Source organism: Copidosoma floridanum, unplaced genomic scaffold, assembly GCF_036245765.1.
Source record: "Copidosoma floridanum isolate Cflo_tuat_1 unplaced genomic scaffold, Cflo_Japanese_pri ptg000014l, whole genome shotgun sequence".
Taxonomy (NCBI): Eukaryota; Metazoa; Arthropoda; class Insecta; order Hymenoptera; family Encyrtidae; genus Copidosoma; species Copidosoma floridanum.
In genome coordinates this window covers 2,246,402-2,264,640 of record NW_028321891.1, presented here as the reverse complement: position 1 = coordinate 2,264,640, position 18,239 = coordinate 2,246,402, and the positions used below count along the sequence as shown (strand labels likewise).

General features: G+C 38.2%; 1 protein-coding gene across 1 annotated transcript in view; it reads right to left on the bottom strand.

Annotated features, from left to right (window-relative positions):
• Positions 1–18,239, bottom strand: part of LOC106638234 (A-type potassium channel modulatory protein KCNIP1) — a 64,913-nt gene that overhangs the window by 37,785 nt on the left and 8,889 nt on the right. The window lies entirely within an intron of this gene.

Here is an 18,239-nt window from a genome sequence, read left to right as displayed (position 1 = left end):
CGGGGTTCTGCTCTCAAGATTCCCTCGTTTGATCGATAGGGGTTGTTTTTTTTTCTTTTTACTTACTTTCCTCCACCAAATAACACTTTCCTCTCCGATGACACTTTTTTCCCTCCGCTTTTCAATAATGAAACGCCTCGAGTGAGCTACAATTACATAGGACACGATTAAAATGGAAACCAAGAGTTGTTTGCAAACCAACTTATGGACGATGGGAGACGTGTACTTCAAATACTCGTGAGAGACAAAAGTCCAGAACCACTTGGGGAAAAAGTCCTTTTCGCGAAATCTCCTCTCACGCCCAGTCGTCTCGCAATTTGTTGACTGACGATCGCGCACGAGTATAATATACCCTCAACCTGATGCCTCGGCTGCCAAGTCAGACGAAGGGGGTGGGGGGTCCTTTGAAAGGTTCGGTGAACCGGGCAATTAAAGCCGAGAGAGGATCCGCTGAATATTCAGGGAACAATGGGAGGAGAGCCGGCTGCACTTGCTTTTCCCGTCAAGCGCAGAGATTCCCTCTAACGGAAGCTCCGTACCTGCGGGGAGTCCTTTCCCTGTGTAATCCATAAATATACGCCCTTGGCTCGGGAGCGATAACTTCTTGTTTTAACGGCCGCCCGACCTGAATTATCGCCCGTGCGGAACTCTGCTGAGTTTACTAAATGCCACACACATATTGATGGGCTCTCTCTCCCTCTCTCTGTTGATCTATTACGGTGTTTACCCAATTTCGATCTTGTGTTTATTTTTAGGACTCTTAGTCCACTCAGTCTTATTTATTTGTTTATTTATTTATTTTTAATGATGGCGAATCACTTATTTCAATTCACCAGAGTTACTCCGGACGGGAAATGCCACGCGTATACGTTCCGTGTTGTTACGACTAGTTAGAACTAGGTTTGCTTTGAGCTTGTAATTGAATGCCGGTGCTGTAGTAGGAGGAGGAGTTGAGTGTGCATTGAATTTCAGATGGTATAACGTTTACGCGTGGTATTTAAGCGGCGGTGGGAAAACACTTGCTTTGAAGTGCTAATTTAACTTTGTTTGGCCAAAGTGACCAAATGCTGACTCAGTTTTTTTTTTTTTTTTTTCTTTAATGTACATGTATCTCATGAGTTGCTAAAGTACATCCTAGCCCATTATGTACTCATACGCCGATCTACACGACAGCCTTGCATATATAAACACACCCTTTGGGATCGTAAAAGCACCGTACAGTTTTTATAGCCCGAGAGTTTATGAATCGGCCGGTAACGCGATTATACAACCGACTAATGGATAAAGTTGAAGGAGAAGCGTGGACGCGGCGTGTTAGAAAATATGCTTACAGCCTGCAGCGTGGCCCAAAATAATCAGCGTGAAAGCTCTTAGCTGTGCGTAATTGCACCAACTGCAGCGGACCGGCGAGCTTACCATTGACCTGTTTTTCAATCAAATTCATTACCCCAACGAGTCACTGAGCAACCCAATTCTTAGAATCAAAGAAAATTTCTTTACCCTCATTCCGTTAAATATTTTCTTTTAATTGAAACAAATTTAGTCGATCCAAAAAAACATTTCGTACAACTAAATGAGAAATTCGTAATTAAAAAAGAAAATTTTAATTTAATAAAATATTATTTTCAATTGTAAAATATTATTTTTACTCATAAGAAAATATTTAACGGAATGAGGGCAAAGAAATTTTCTTTGATTCAAAGAATTGGGTTGCTCAGGGTGAATGTCACTCTTTTCATCTAGATAACTTTACGCGTCGCCATCTCCCCTTGCCTTTTACACGATGTATAATCACGTGTATGACCGCGGAACAAGGGGAGAACAAAAAAACGCCGATTGATCCGATGCGTGAATATATTCGTCAAAGTCCACTGTTTTTGCGCTGAAGGAAGGAGTCCGAAAACGAAAAAAAAAAAAAAAAATCCAAGTACCATTTCGTCCCTTTGAAGCTCGTTGCCGGAGAGTAAAAAAGGCAGTAGGGGGAAATTAATCCAAACGACAAGTCTTTCCCCCTTAAAGCTCCCATCGATAGACGCGGCACTTTTAATCGAACTGTCAGCGGCCGGGCGTATCATAACCAAGTCGTTTGAATACACGAGCCAGCTATACGCGTGTATGTTATTGTGTACGTAGCACGCCACGTCGCGATCCGAGATCGCCACGCTATAAACTTCGCGATTTCTTTTTCTTCGATTCCGCACCCGGTTTTTATTTATAGGTGCTCCAATCAATTCGACTCGCGACGGAATAAATGGCACCCCCGACACGCCAAGCCAAGCTTTTCTCTTTTTAATTAAAAAAAAACTCCATCGCCATCTACAGATATATGTATTTCGGACGAAATAGATGGACAGCGATTTGTTTGCTTATATATATTCCATGCGCTTTTTTCCCACCCCGAGTTGCATCGGCCCATCAGGTAGAAGCAAAGTTAATTTTAAATGCAATAGCGGACCAACGATGTACGATACGGGGATACTTGCACGTGCCCCGTTGCCACGACCAATTAGTCCGCGGAGCTCTCCAACGGTATAACAATAACGCAGAGGCCGATAAAAAAGGAGGGATGGAAAAAAAGCAGCCGAACAACAGATGAGTGTAAGAGTTAAAATTAATAAATATAAGTTGTCGCTGCTCGATATAAGTACACCTCAGCTACGTGCAATCTCTATGTTTTCATTCCCCATCCCTTGCGTGCACTCGTCGTTTTGTCCCCGCGCTCTAGATTGAGTTTCATTCCCAAAGACCGATGCAAACTTCGAGGAGGTCTATAGGAGAACTTCCAAGAACTACCGATACTTTAAGTACTCCCCTGTCCACCTCTCGGATTTTTTTTTCCGATTCGGTGGAAATTTATCATGTACCTGGTAGTTCGTCATAAAAAAAAATGGGAGGAATTATCTAACATCGTTGTACAGGTACAGGGTCACACTAGGCTCATCGTGCATTATGCAGTAGATATATGGGGGTCGGTGTCACTCGCGCGCCATCCAGGCTGTCAGTGGCCGGTGTCGCATGTAGGTATATAATATACGTACTCACCGACCTGATTTACACACCGTGTATGTATAATGCACCCGCTGCCCCGTCACCCCTGCCACTCGTTTCGCTCTCCGCGATTTAATACGATGCGTCAGGTACGTGCCGGTGGCTTTGGCCGCTATCAATCGACGCTTCATTGATCTCCGATACGAGCTGCGTTTTAATTAGCCCCTCGATGATTACCGGAGCACGGTGGTTTTGTGCAGTGGCGATGGGTAGAAAGAAAAGTACCCGCGATGGGCTTGAATTTGGAGATTTTAGGTTTTTAATGAGAACCGTGAAAGGGGTGTTTACACAAATAGGAGTAGGTATAGGGCTATCAGCGTTTACCAGGGGGCACAGAGTTTTTAATGTTCTCGGTAGGAAAGTTTCGAGGCTATTATACAAGAACTTGGATCAATTTTTACGCGTTTTGGCACTGCGATAGTGTGTATGCATTGGGTAGCATGTATACCTCGGGCTTGAAACCTCGCGACGAATACATCGGGGGTAGCCTTTTGTTCTATGTACCTATCGCGGAACAGACATAATTATATTGTGTCGAGGTTTCACTGTTGATAGACTGATAATTCACCTGGTTGTGGAATGCCACTGTCGTCCGCGGTGTACTTGTACCTCGTGTTAGTCGTGTTGACCGATCGATTATGTATGGGTTGGTTTTTTTCGATGGCACATGATATCCGTGTATATTTAGTAGCTTAGTGACTTCATTTCCAGAAATAAGTTTTTTTTTTCACACTGCATGAATCATTGAGTGGTTTCTTACTTTTTGGAGGATTCACTGTGATTCATCGAGGATTATGCGCGTGAACAATCATTTTGCGAATGCCTAAAGTGGATCTTTTTTTACTACGTGTGCAATGTACCCATATATATGTATGTGGGGGATTGCATGAAAAGTTTGCTATTTCGTGTCTTAGAAATTTCTAAAAGAACATTCATTTGCTTCGTTACGGAATCCTTTAGAAATGTTGTGAAATCGTTTTTTTTTTTTTTTTTTTAATACATATAGTTCGTGGTAGGTAATGATACTAAAAAAATTTATTGCATTACTGCAAGTAACATCGTTATGGCGATTGGTTTATTTCACCGTTAGCAACGTATGAAGCTAAAATGATAATTTTTTAATCATTTACACTTAAGTGTTCATAATTTATTCACTCGGTGTGTCTTATCTTTTCTTACGAAAATAAATTTTCTAAATCAGCACGTAACGTTGCAGTGGTGATTATAGATGAATTTTAACTCTGTTAAACTGCACGTCACAAGCGCCAACCTTTGATTGCTTACTTAGAATCAATTTGTACTTTGGAAATGTCGAAATTTTTATCCAATGCTACATTTTTGATCTTATTTAGTAGCAACATTGTTATAATCGCATAGTTAATTTGATTACAGATAATGGCGATCCGAAATTCTTATTCAGGGCTTCTGAATCGCTATTATAACATCCTTTTGTCAATATCGCAAATAATATTTGATGTTTATTGGATTACGCATTAAAAAAAATCAAATTGCCAAATCAAACGAATTTAAAGTAGACACAAAAATACTTTGATTACCATAATTTTATTTCAAGCTAATTAATTTTTTTTTTTTTTTCGGTCAAAGAAACTTTCAATTCATCGTGAAATCAGCCGGATTTTATCATACATGCAGTTATCGTTTGTTACTGTACGCGTATTCCAGGGTTCATTTACGGATGTTTGAGGCACATTATTTGCATACGCCCCAGGCCTTTCGATTTTTTATGAACGTCATAAAAGTTCCTACATACACGTAGTACACGGAGGGAGGGAAAATAGAGGAGCACCGCGGCACGCATGAGGAGATGCAATATAAACGGCCCTTTGGAGTAGCAAAATCGATATTTACGACTGTCACGGTCCTTTCGTATCCATACGAGACATACAAGGGTATATGGCTTGCGTGTGCGAGCGCAATATGTACCTACAGCGCCTCGAGGGAAAGCGAACTTTAATAAGCTCGTCTCGTGTATCTATAGCAACTCACGTCTCGGCTTGGCTATGGTAGATTTTTCACTCACATCGAGATTTCTTTTTTTGTCAAGTCGTAGTTATGGCTCACGGTCTTGTACCTATTATTTGCCCTGGAAATTATCCTCCCGAAAAAGTATACATGATAAAAATTTTTGCTTTCAACTCCAACAAAAGCCCGCGGTCGGTCAAAGGCTCCGCTCTCTCCCGGATACTGTGCACGAAAATAAAGCGCAGCGCGCAAAGAATGAGTGCCCTTACCACTACGATGCGCGCCCTCGTTTCTCCGGGGTATATACGTATACATATACATACTCTAGGGCGAAAAAAGCGCGGACGAATCCCTCTTTGGTGGATAACGATCTATCCTGTGTGTACACCTTGGGCGCAGATCCCTTGGTCCTCTTTTCCAATTTTTCCTCGGGAGAAAGAAAAAGGAGAGCGCTTCGGTCAAGACCGGTGATGACGGCGACGGTCATTGGCTGCTCTCTCTTATCTTCGATGAGTGAAAACTCGGCTGAGCCTTTGTTTGACTTTCCACGTGTGTCTCTGGTATATACATGTACTTTTTTTTGTTTTTTTTTTCATTCATAGCTGTTGCGGCTCGTCTCGGTTATTGCCATTTGCCGCGTTTTAATACCGATAAGTGCGCTACGGGCTGCTCTTTTATTTTTTATGAACCCGAGCATCTTCCGCATTCTTTTCCGAAAAGTTCGAGTTCGAATGACGAATCGTGTGAAATTCCCTTGCAGACCCCCGATTTTCGTTGGCAAGCCTCCAGTTATTTGATTTCGAAGGAGCCTCAAAGACTCGGTCAATTTAAAAAAGAATGGCTCGATGAATGATCGAAGAAGAAAATTTTTTTCTCTCCTAGGGATGGTAATTTTTAGGGATGGTGGGTGTTTGACAAAACCATTTTGTCGTATAAAAAATCAAGTTGATTCAGTCAATGATGCACAAGTTGTTGCGTGGCTGAGCAAAGCTGAAACTACGTAATCGCAAAATGAAAATTTCAAGCGACGACCACTTCAAGCCGCAAAGCTACTGTAGCACACTTGTACAACCCGCGGTCTAGCCTATATATATATATATATGCTGTTTCAGATTCAAATGCTTTGGCCACGAGTTTGGGCCGTACCTCTGAGTTTTCGAGCAAAAGTTTTTAGTTTCGCCGAAAAAAACAACAATAATTAACAATTTACGCTCGACAAACCTTACCACACGTTGATCATAAAATTATAATACAGGGTCGTTCATTTGTAACGTTTAAAACGATGACCCGCAACGATTAATATCCATGTACTTTGACGGAAGATAAGCTCGCAAAGCTCTCAATTTATTTCGCCTCTTTTGTCCGGTTAATTCCTCCGGAGTTATGACGAGGCGAGGAAAGAAATATCCCGGCGGTGGGTGATGGCGTGTATAAGCTGCACCTCCCGCGGCAGGTTAACGAGCCATCGTGGCTCGGGTAAATATATATTTCTCAGGTGGTTGGCTCGCTTCATTTTTTTTAGACGCTGCTGTTCAGCTTTTTTACTTTCCGAGTTGTTTTTCGTTGCACACAATGCCAGTAGTTTTTTGTTTCTCGCCAAACCAGACACTTTTTTTTTCTTTTTTTTTTTTTTTTTCCTAAAATTGTTCCATCACGTTTATCAAGATATTATTACTTCAGAGCTAAATATTTAAGTTATTCATATTGAAAACAATTGTGGTTGTACAGATGGAGCAGCTCAAGTTTTAGATTCGTGCTCAACGATTTAAAAGAGTATCTTCTGTTTGTCTCGTTGATCTGTATCACATCTCTACTTCAAGAGAATAACCAGTACAGCTAATTGGACCCAATTATGCAAATTACTAGAAAAAACTTTACTTCACACTTTTTCGTAGTCAAATTTCATTACTTGTAAAGTATCGTGGTCAGTTTTACTGTTTCCTAGTTGTATGTTTATTTTCACTATTTAGGAATATCCACCATTCGTACCTACTAGATTGAGTTTCACTAAATGAAACAATTAAAACTATAATTATTGGCAACGCCTGAAATAATATTTATTGGCTGTGAATTAAGATCTCTCGCTAGTAAAAAATATATTGTGGTTACGAGCAAATAATTATTACTCTTATTTCAATTGAATACACGTGAATAGTAAAAATATTCATTCTTTCGAACGTATTCAATCTTTTTGTGAAGCTTTTTCTTCTTCTTTGTTGGACTTGGAAAATATACCGGTGAAAATGAAGTCATACTGTAAATGGTAAATATTATTGTGTTTCTATTTAAGCAGCTTTATTGCGTTACATGCCCGAAAAAAACGCGTTCGAGTAGTTTCACGCCGAATCAGAGTAGATAAAAAATATTGATCGACGACGAGATAAAATGCCGATAAGAGAAGCTTTTATCCAGGCTTTGTTCAATCAAAATTAAATGTTCTTCGAGACAAAAAAACGTCTTATCCGAAATCTCTGCCTTTAGAAATTTTTTTGGCATTTATACACATGGTGACTTTGCGAATCGTCGAGTAAAACTTTTCAAATAACCATTAGCGAAGTTTCAACCGATTTCTTGCCAATACTCTTTTTTTTTTTTTTTTTATTTAACCGAGAGATACAAACAGCCAAGTGTTTTATGAATTTTTAAGCACTTTGAAGGAATTTTTTTTTATTAATAAATTTTATTTTGTTGGCTTAAAAATTTTTGTATCTGTCATCATCTACAATACAATAAAATTAATAAAAAAATTGTTTGGCGCCAGATAAGCGCAATAAATTTTATACAAAAATGGTTAAAAATTTTTGTTCGTAACAAAAAAGTTTGGATCCCTAAACATCGCAGGAAAAAAAAAGAGTTAAAAACCAACGAATTCTCCCAAGGTATGTATATTATTACACAGAGAAGACGAAAAAAGCGGCTTCTCCAGCCGTCAACTCGAGTCATTTAAAATGCAAAGCTTTCCGCGGGGCAGCAGCAGCTCAAAAGGTCGTCACACTTTACTTAGGCCCCCCTCCCTCCCACTCCGGGACTATTTTCAACCGCTCTTTGCTCGACCTTTTATCATCCCAAAGAAGAATCCTCGAATCGGAGATGGTGGGACTCTCTCTCCCACCCCGCCCTTCTTCGATGCTCCGCGTTTAATTAAATTAGTTCGAACGGGAGTCCTAATGAACGAGTTTGTAAAATTTTCGATTGAATTTTTATCAAGTGCCCCCGGGTCTCCCGACCGGAGGAACCATCGTAATTTTTCCTAGGTAAACTTCCTCCACGTCCCGACTTCGATCCACGGAAACTTCCTGGGAGTAAAAAAAAGTCGCCCACTCGATCAGAAAGCGAGTAAAGTTCCGAGCACCAAAGTGCAATTACCAAGAATCGAGAGCTTCCATCTTCGGGGCACGGTGTTTGTCACTCCGTAATGAGACTCCGATACCATAAATTTTCGCCCTAGGCAAACTATACTTACGCCGGTCCTAGAGCGTTTTATTGCTCTATGATCTCTGAGCGTCATGTGTGCGCATTACGAGCGCGGTCGCGTTAGTTGGTCATCTCGTAAAATCGAATCGTCAAAGTTGGATGTGGCGCGATTGTTTTGTGTTTCGCGCGGGAATTCGTTCCTCGCTCGGGCAAATCTTGAGGTGCAATTTCGAGCTCCGCCGAGACAGGGCAGGACGGGGGGGGGGCTTTACGACCCCAGTCTCGGCGAGGGGGACTCATAAAATTCAATTTATCCCTTGGTCTCGTGGAGCGTGCCTTATCGCGAAAGTGCTCCTCTCGTGTAACACCCCCTCCGTTGCTTGCCCCGCTCGCGTCTCTTTCGATTTTTTCCCGATACTTGCTTTTGTTTTTGCGTCCGAATTTCCAATCGATTTTTTTTTTTTTTTTTTTTTTTTCGTCGAAATGTTTACACGCGACGCTTTGAAGTTTCTTAAAAACGATATTCTTCCCGAATGGCACTTGAGTGCGTCGTTAAGGAAGATAAAGTGACGAAGCTGTCTGTGTGCCCGCGTTTTACGCCGCGCGAAATAAAATTATTTGCGCTCGTCGCGCGAGTTTTTATTTTTATTTCGTTTCAGCTCCAGTAACGTGACTCAGCTTGCAGCGCGTCCACTTTAATGTAACAAAGTGCCTTTTTTTCTTTTTTTTTTACTGCCGCTTTTTAGAAGGAAAATTTTGCCCTGACAACTTTGGAAATGCAGACGTCGGGGTCGTGAATCTTTACGACTGCGGAGCAGGTATATGCAATGTTCCATTGACCCCTAAGGAAAAATCACCTCGAAAGGTTTTTGGGCCTTTTTCGTTTTTCCACCACACCGTGCGTTTAAAAACACGCCTCACGTAAGAAATAAAACAAAAATTTTTGAATATTCTTATACATATACAGAAAATAAGCTACAATAGACGTTTAATATCAACTTACGGCACTTTGGTACTTGCGCGCAGCTCATAGCCGACGGTACGTGGTATACTTACCTGAAACAGAAAAGAAAAAAAGTCGAGAAATCAGTAAAACGTACAATTGATAAAGCGCACAAGCGTGTAAGTACATTTAAAAAGTTGCATAGGAAACGTCCTTCGCAGATAAACGCTAGCGAATAGTTCTCCCATTATATAAAAGCATTTCGTAATGACCGACCACGCAATAAAAAAAAAAAAAAAAAAAAAAAAAAAAATATTACCGTCTACGACTGCACAACTGCCGTCGCGGATAAGCCTAGGTGTAAGACAAATAAATTTTACGGCAGTCGTGAGAAAAAAAAAAAAAAATCGCACGAAACTGATAGATCTATCAGTCAAGTTCAACTGTGAAGTACACTGACACAAGGTCTCGCGTCCATACGCGCAGTCATTGCAAACGCACGTACGTGTTGCTCGCTGTTAGCTCATTTCCGACGCCTATACGTACCGAGGAAGCGCTTGATGACTATCAGCGCGAGAACAATCCCATGATTTCAGGGCCATCGGTAATACTCGTACCGTGTGAAAAAAACACATTAGCGGCACTTAACACCGAGGCCGATTTTTCTACCCAAAGCTGTACACGGCGCGGCATCGCGAAGCGAAAATCGACCTCTGGCTTCTTGGTTGGGCCGAGGGTAAATCGAAGAGGCTCCGGTGAGTGTGCATGGACCGCCAGCGCAATTTGAATCATCGAGGAGGATACACGTGGCCTTCGACAAGCGAGTGCGTGTCGTCGATGAATTCCGATAACGCCGAGAAATAAATTTTCACGGGGCCACTGCGCATCGATTTAGGGGGGGGGATTAATAACTCATTTCACTTCCTGCGTGGCTCTTGTTTCACAAAACTGATGTTGTCAATCACGGTTTCGTGATGGATTGTTAATCAACACGTGTCCACGTAATTAGAAAGAAAAAAGATTCGCCCTCATCTCCGTGAAAAAGCAAATTGATACTTATTTTATACCGTCACTGTACGCGTATACAAGTGTACGGAGCACCGCATAATTTTGCGGCGAAGAAAGGAATAACGAGTGTTTACATTTCTTGCCAGTACTTTCGCGTATGGATTCAAGCAGCTGATTAACTTTTTTACTCTTTCGGGGCGGTATGCAGGTGAAACCTGGAGCTCAAACGGGGTAGGATGTTTGCACAACTCAGCGGAGCGAGTGGAAAATTTCTCCAATTCAACGGCAATATTTTGGACGTATAAAGTAAGTTCTCTCGTCCTCGTCCATCGTTTCACGGTAGCACGCCAACTCCTGTACTCTGTTTCATCCTTTTTTTTTTTTTTCCATTGTCAGCTCCATTTGCGAGCACTACTGCGGTGTACTTCCCAGGCGGCCTTTTTTTTTCCCAGGCTCTTCCCTTTTTTTGCCCGTCAGCTCGCGCGTAATCGAACGTGTCGATGGCGATGCTTTTTACCATCATCGATATTTTGTAAAGGCTTTCTCTGTTCGCGTGTTGCACGCGAGGTAAATGTGTGTACGTGCCTCAGAGAGTCCATTTAATTTTGCACTCGGTCCGGCAGCTCTACTTTTTTTTTATTATTTCTCGTCTGTTTATTACTACAGAGTGCGGACGACAAAGTTGCCTTGGTTGAAACATATATATATATATATTTTTTTTAGATGTGCTCGCAGAGTACACGTAGCGCTTGAAAAGTTGAACGAAGGATTAAAGAGAGAACCGATTCTTTTTTTCCTTTTTTTTTCCAAAGGACATTTAGAATTTCAGCGAGTGACGCCCGTTTCGTAATCCCTCCGATTTTTCTCGTTCGCGGGATAAAGGGAACAAATAACGCGATTCTTCAACGCTGTCGTCCAGAGTCTCTCGAATGACATTTCGCACTTCCGGCGATAACTTACGACCGTCGCTCTCCCAGTTTTTGGCAAAAAGAAGAAAAACAAAAAAAGGGAAGGAAGATGTAAGTCCTTGCGAACAATTTTCAGATGAATTTCGGCGGGTCCGCTTGGTTCTGATGTGCCGAAAAATTTGTTTTATTAATCATTTCCCCACAACTGTTTAGTTTCCACGAGGTCGAATGCAATGCTCAGTAAAAAAAAAATTTCAGCCGCTGCGAAACCAAAAGTTACTACTACCATCCCCAATGGAACTTTCCGTGTCTCTGCTGGTACCCTATACACGAGCGTTTGCGAGGAGTACTTTTAGTGGAGTGGATTGCTCGTGGGTCCATTGACTTACGATTATTCAATATCACTGCCCGAACCGATTTTTGTCCCGGCGTTCGTGGGAAGCTCTGCGAGTAACGCCGGATATTTTTTTTCTCCCCAAAGTCTTCCCAATACCGTTCCATACTATTGCTGAATCAATGCAGTAGTGTGGTACCATACAACACGTGAAACTCGATACGTCCTATTGATTGTAGAAACCATTTGAAACGTGGAAATCTGTACATGTTGACTGTACAACTCGACTTACCACTAAACATGTGAAAATGAAAACACATACAGTTTTTGAGAGATTATTTGATGCATCTCATCGGCTTACTTGTTTGACAGGTGTTATTATTATTATATTAATGCTTGTGTGGTTTAATCAAACAAAATTTTTCCATTTACAATTGAGAATGCCATTAAGCTTATTCCTCATCCATAAATCGATGAGATTGAAATGAGCAATTTTAATTGCTTTTTGGTCACGCGAAGATATCGAAGTGCTTCAAACATTGCAATTACCCTTGTTGCGATGACTTTTGCCCAATGATTTCGTTCAAAGAAGCAAAAAATTACGCACGAGGGAGTTCATCAACTTAATTAGGGGCACAGTTGTATATCTACCGAATGTGCCTCCCACTTACACCTACGACCATATACCCTCTTCTGTGTTACCGACACGCGTGTGAAAGTAAAAACTCTTTTGCTAACTCAATTAAAAGCTCGCCGAGTCGTGTAAGCTTCGGCGCGAGCGAAGGGGAAGGATGACGAGAGTCAAGCTCGCGAGGGTAACTTTCGCTTTTGGATGCCGACTGCCGGGGATGAATAATGAAAAGCTGCTGGAAGGGCTGAGCCTCAGTTTGAGCTAGTAAGCCGCGAGTGCGGGTGAATTAAGGAACAAACTTTGCTCGCGTGTTTGACACTGCTCGTTACGAGTAGTGCACCAGTTGCATTTTACGCCCCTTCAGGATTGGTACTTGAGCTATATGGTATTTTTTTTTTTTTAGACTAGCAAGTACTCAAAAAAGGGCTTTTAGAATTTGTGAAAAAATATTCGAAAGGTACGATTTGTTACAATGCATTTTTGGCTCTAGTGATGAAACGTCGATTCCTAAGGATTTTCGGGTTCACGAATCAACACCACAACTTTCGATCATTTATGGTACGTTGATAAATTTTCAGTTTGACTGTTTCTAGTTTGACAGGTGCTAGTTCGTAAAGAAAGGTTTAATTAATTATTTATAAACATTTTAATGATTTTATTGACATAGCTTTGTATGAGCTTTGAAATCATGAGTCTTCATGTACTTCAATCATCATTACGTAAAATAAATTTAATCGGTTTTATCGGTCATCTTAAATCTTACTATTACCACAGGTTCGAGCGCATTTTTTTATCTCTCCTTATCATTTTGTTCTGATCTTCATGTACGTTAAAGGAACGTTACCGATTTTAGGCAGTTTGAAATCGCAGTAACAAAAATTCAATAATTGAAGTATTATCGTCTTGTGTAGATCTAAATACTATTATTACTTATTTAGTCTAAACTAAAATACGTATCCCAATAGGGAAATGTTGACGTGAAGAAATGAAAATGTTTAACCATGAGAAAATGTAGAATAGTATGAGTTTCAACCAGTTTTACTCAGTTTCACAATCGAATGCTGAAATCGTATGAAAAAAAAAAATTCGTCTTATACTTTTGACGATGTTGAAGGCAAGATAGTAATCGCTTTGATGATTAAAAGATAGCAACTTAAATGGAAAAAAAAATGTGTATCTAGCTATGAAGCAACCAGTCATACAACGTGACTGTGTCAGCCCATAGTCAGTTGTAAGACAAGGACTTAAATTATGATAGTATGTTCAAAAAAAAAAAAAAAAACAAAAACATAAAATTACGTGTACACACATACATATTTATGTGCATACTTGGTTCATTAACATAGCACATCGAACTCTCTTTTAGCCTCTATTTTTTAAAAATAATCTGTTATGTATGCTTGGTTTTAAAGACCGATTTATAGAATAACTGGGTTGAATAGCTATATCCTCGTTGAAATACTTAAAGTTATGATAGTAGTATATGATTTCTTATAAAAAAATCCTTTGACGATTAAAAAAAAATATCATACATACTTTAAAAAAGAGATGCAAAGTAATGTTTTGGACGCTTTTACTATCTATGATTGCAGTAAAGTTGTGATTTATTTTATTTACCTACAAAAACTAACTATCAGATAGCTTCAAAATCGCCAGTAAAGTTTTACAATTTAATTTTCTAATTAATGAGTTTCTACAAAAAATACATGATAAGTAGTTTTGAATCATGAAATATGACTCCTCTGAAACAGACAGTCTTTTGGTATTTATTTATTTAGATGCAAAGGGTGTTTTTTCTTTTAATCATGACAAAGGTATTTTTATTTCTCATTATAAAATACAATAAATTTTTTGCTGACTGCCATTCGATCTTTCATTTAACTTTTGAGATATACAAACCGTAAAATAGCTTTAAAAAATGTAAAGTAAAAAGAAAAGTTGGCAACAAATATTTATTGGTCGTCGTGCATAATATCAAGAAAAAATAAAAGTAAGATACGGTAACAAATTTAAAAAAGTATTGTTTACAATAAAATGGTACTCCTATGTATTTAGATAATAAAATAAAAGTTTTAGAATTTATTTCCTAAATTATTAACTTTGGAAGAACGAAACTATAAATAAACTAACGTGATAAAAAAAAGAGTGATCAGAGATAATAGTTTCTATTAACTCAGTCACGTGGCTTTGCAGAGAGGTATGATACTTTCGTTTCGAAAATAAGGATATGAATACGATTATTTTCCCATACGGCGTTAAAATTAATAAAAAAGTATACAAAATGCGTTTTGACTTGGCTGTTTTATTAAATGCATAGTGTTCTTAAAAATAAGTTGTAGCTATAATTGGTATAAACCAAATTTCAGCAGCTTCAAAGCAACGCTGTATTGACAGTAAAATAAGATTACCTGGATATGTAAACTCTTATATATAGAATACGATGTACGTTATATAACAAGATCTTAGTAAAAATAAATTTTGGAGAAAACATGTTAAAGTGAGGTTAAAAATTGAAGTTACGTATTGTAACTTAGTCTTAAAAAAAAATCAAGTTCTCATGCAAATTGCTTGATTTATACTTGTGCCAATTTTTTATATGTATGTGTTCGCTTGCATGATACCTTAGGAAGATTTATAGATAATTCATGAATCAATGTAACATTGGAATACACATAAAAATTTTGTATTTAAGTATTCAAGTTAATATTCCAAACCGCATTAAATTTTTTTATAAATTTGCACGTTTTTTATATTGCAACAGGTATTGATAATTTTATAACTGTGAATAAAAGCACAATCTAATCTAATCTGCGATGCGATATCTATTTTCATAAATTCCAGAAATGGATAAGCTGAGGCTCATTTGTTCGTTGTTTTTCTTTGACTGCGGATCATCCTTTCTAAGTAAGTGTTGATAAGGTTTGTGTGATGGTCTATAGCTACGACATTTCAGTGTAGTACATAAAAGTTTATAAAAAATAGTGGTATCCACGTTAAAGCATGTTACTAAAAGTACCTAATACAAAAACTTCTGAAATCTTCTACTTGTCAATGCTAGAAATAACAGAGGGAATCTATAGGCATAAAAATTATAAATGTTTCTTTTGATTTACCACCGTAATTAAAATCGAATCATTATATAATTATAAAACTGTGTAATAACAAACGTTGTTTTTTTAATAAGGTCACCGGAATGACTTACGTAAATCTATTTTACTAAAAAAAATTTAATAGTATGAAACAATATTTACAGATATTTTTTGCTCAATAATTAGTGTATAATAGTTAAAAGGATGGTTGAAAATTTCATTTTCAAACTGTTATGTAATAAAAAGTTGAAATAATTTTTATGTAATTAACAACATTTATCGTAAATTTAAAATTTTATGATCTTAAGTCCAGGTATGTTGGGTACATGACAAATACTTAATATTAGTAATTGTTTACACGATTATATTATTAATATTCGTTTTAGGATGGCTTTTATTAGAATTTTAACTCTAGCATCGTTAGCAATGTATGCTGCTTATGCTATTCCAGTTAAAAATCCAGAAAATAAAGATTTTACACCATACCAAAAAATAATAACAGCCAAATCGTTTAAAACGCCAACGACAACAGAGAAAATAACTGCGGAAAGTGATATTCTTAAAACTACAGCTCATCCTACCATAGAGTCACCAACAAACCCACAGATAACAACCATGACAGAACCAACCGCAGAATCAACCAAAATGCCAATGACAACGGAGGGAATAAGTATGGAAAGTGGTACTTCTACAAAAAAGTCACCAACAGAATCAGAGACAACACCACCAACCACGACAGCGCCAACGGCAACGGAGGGAATAAGTACAGAAAGCGATACTTCTACAACAAAGTCACCAACAGAATCAGAGACAACACCACCAACCACGACAGCGCCAACGGCAACGGAGGGAATAAGTACGGAAAGCGATACTTCTACAACAAAGTCACCAACAGAATCAGAGACAACACCACCAACCACGACAGCGCCAACGGCAACGGAGGGAATAAGTACGGAAAGCGATACTCCTACAACAAAGTCACCAACAAAACCAGAGACAACACCACCAACCACGACAGCGCCAACGACAACGGAGGGAATAAGTACGGAAAGCGATACTCCTACAACAAAGCCACCGACAGAACCAGAGACAACACCACCAACCACGACAGCGCCAACGGCAACGGAGGGAATAAGTACGGAAAGCGATACTCCTACAACAAAGTCACCGACAGAACCAGAGACAACACCACCAACCACGACAGCGCCAACGGCAACGGAGGGAATAAGTACGGAAAGCGATACTCCTACAACAAAGTCACCAACAAAACCAGAGACAACACCACCAACCACGATAGCGCCAACGACAACGGAGGGAATAAGTACGGAAAGCGATACTCCTACAACAAAGTCACCAACAAAACCAGAGACAACACCACCAACCACGATAGCGCCAACGACAACGGAGGGAATAAGTACGGAAAGCGATACTCCTACAACAAAGTCACCAACAAAACCAGAGACAACACCACCAACCACGACAGCGCCAACGACAACGGAGGGAATAAGTACGGAAAGCGATACTCCTACAGTTACAGCTCAGTCTACGATAGAAAATAATCCGACGACAACGGTAAAACCAAATAGCGACGTAGCTTCTCATCCTATTACGATAGGACTATTACTAGGAGCTGTAGTACTTATGTTTATGTAATAAATAGTAGTAACAGAAAATCATTTTAATAAAAAAAAAAAAACAAAAAAAATTCATGAACACATTTTAGCATCACTAAATAATAAAACAAATAAACTTATAATACATCATAATAGATAAGTATCAGTAGTGTATAGAAAATTATTATTGTGTAACTTATGTCTGTCATTAAGATGTATTATATGTTTATAGTGACAGGTTTGTATCGGGTTGAACAAAATTTTGAAAGAGTTTGATCATCTATATTAGATTACTCATAAAGATAATTACAGAACTTATTGTAATGAAATGAAATATTTTATTATAATTAAGAACAGCATTATGCGATTGTAATAATTTAGAACTATTAAGAGATCCATTCTTATTAGTAAGTTTGAGTGTTACATCGCTGAAATATTGTTTTATACTTTCTTTTTTAATCAGTCAATAAAATTTAGATGTATTTTAACATTACAAAATGCAAGTCTATATAATACGCATACATGAAACAGGCCACAAAACAGCGAAGTTAATAATTGTATCATGTAGTTGACCCAAGTATACTATTTTTGACATGAACTTTTTTACGTGTACAATATATTTTTAATATATGTGTATATATATTTTTTATGTCTAAAAAACTGATCAAGAATATGAGTGTAATTATTTTTTTCATAGAAACATGAAATTGAATGCATTAATCATGTAGAATGTATGGCGGTAATGCTGTTTATTAATAAGTTTTTTAAATTACAATTATGTCTCTGAAAAATTCGAGTATGTATAAATATTAGTAATGTGACAACTGTCTAGATTTTTCGTAATACTCTCTCAGCATGAGTTTGAATTATAATTAATTTGACAATATTTGATCAAAGAATGGTTGCTTTTATATTCAAATATATGAAGGTCTCGATTACATTATCTTAGTGACTTTGATTAAGTAAGAAAATTAAAGGTGAATCTTTCGAAGAGTTGAGTTTGAATGAATAGTGTACTTTTAAAATCCATTAGTACTTCAAATTTCTCTCGACGCTTTGCGACTTAGTGTAAAAAAATAAAACATCAAAATTTCATACAAACAAATTTTTTTTTTTTTTTTGGTAAGTTTTTCAAGAAGATATTTAATATTTAGACATCATTAAAATAAATAGTAACGAATTTATAATATGATAAAAATACAAGTACCGTTAAAAAGACACTTAAATACCTAGTTTTTGGTACCTCTGTATTCGATAGATCTCGATAT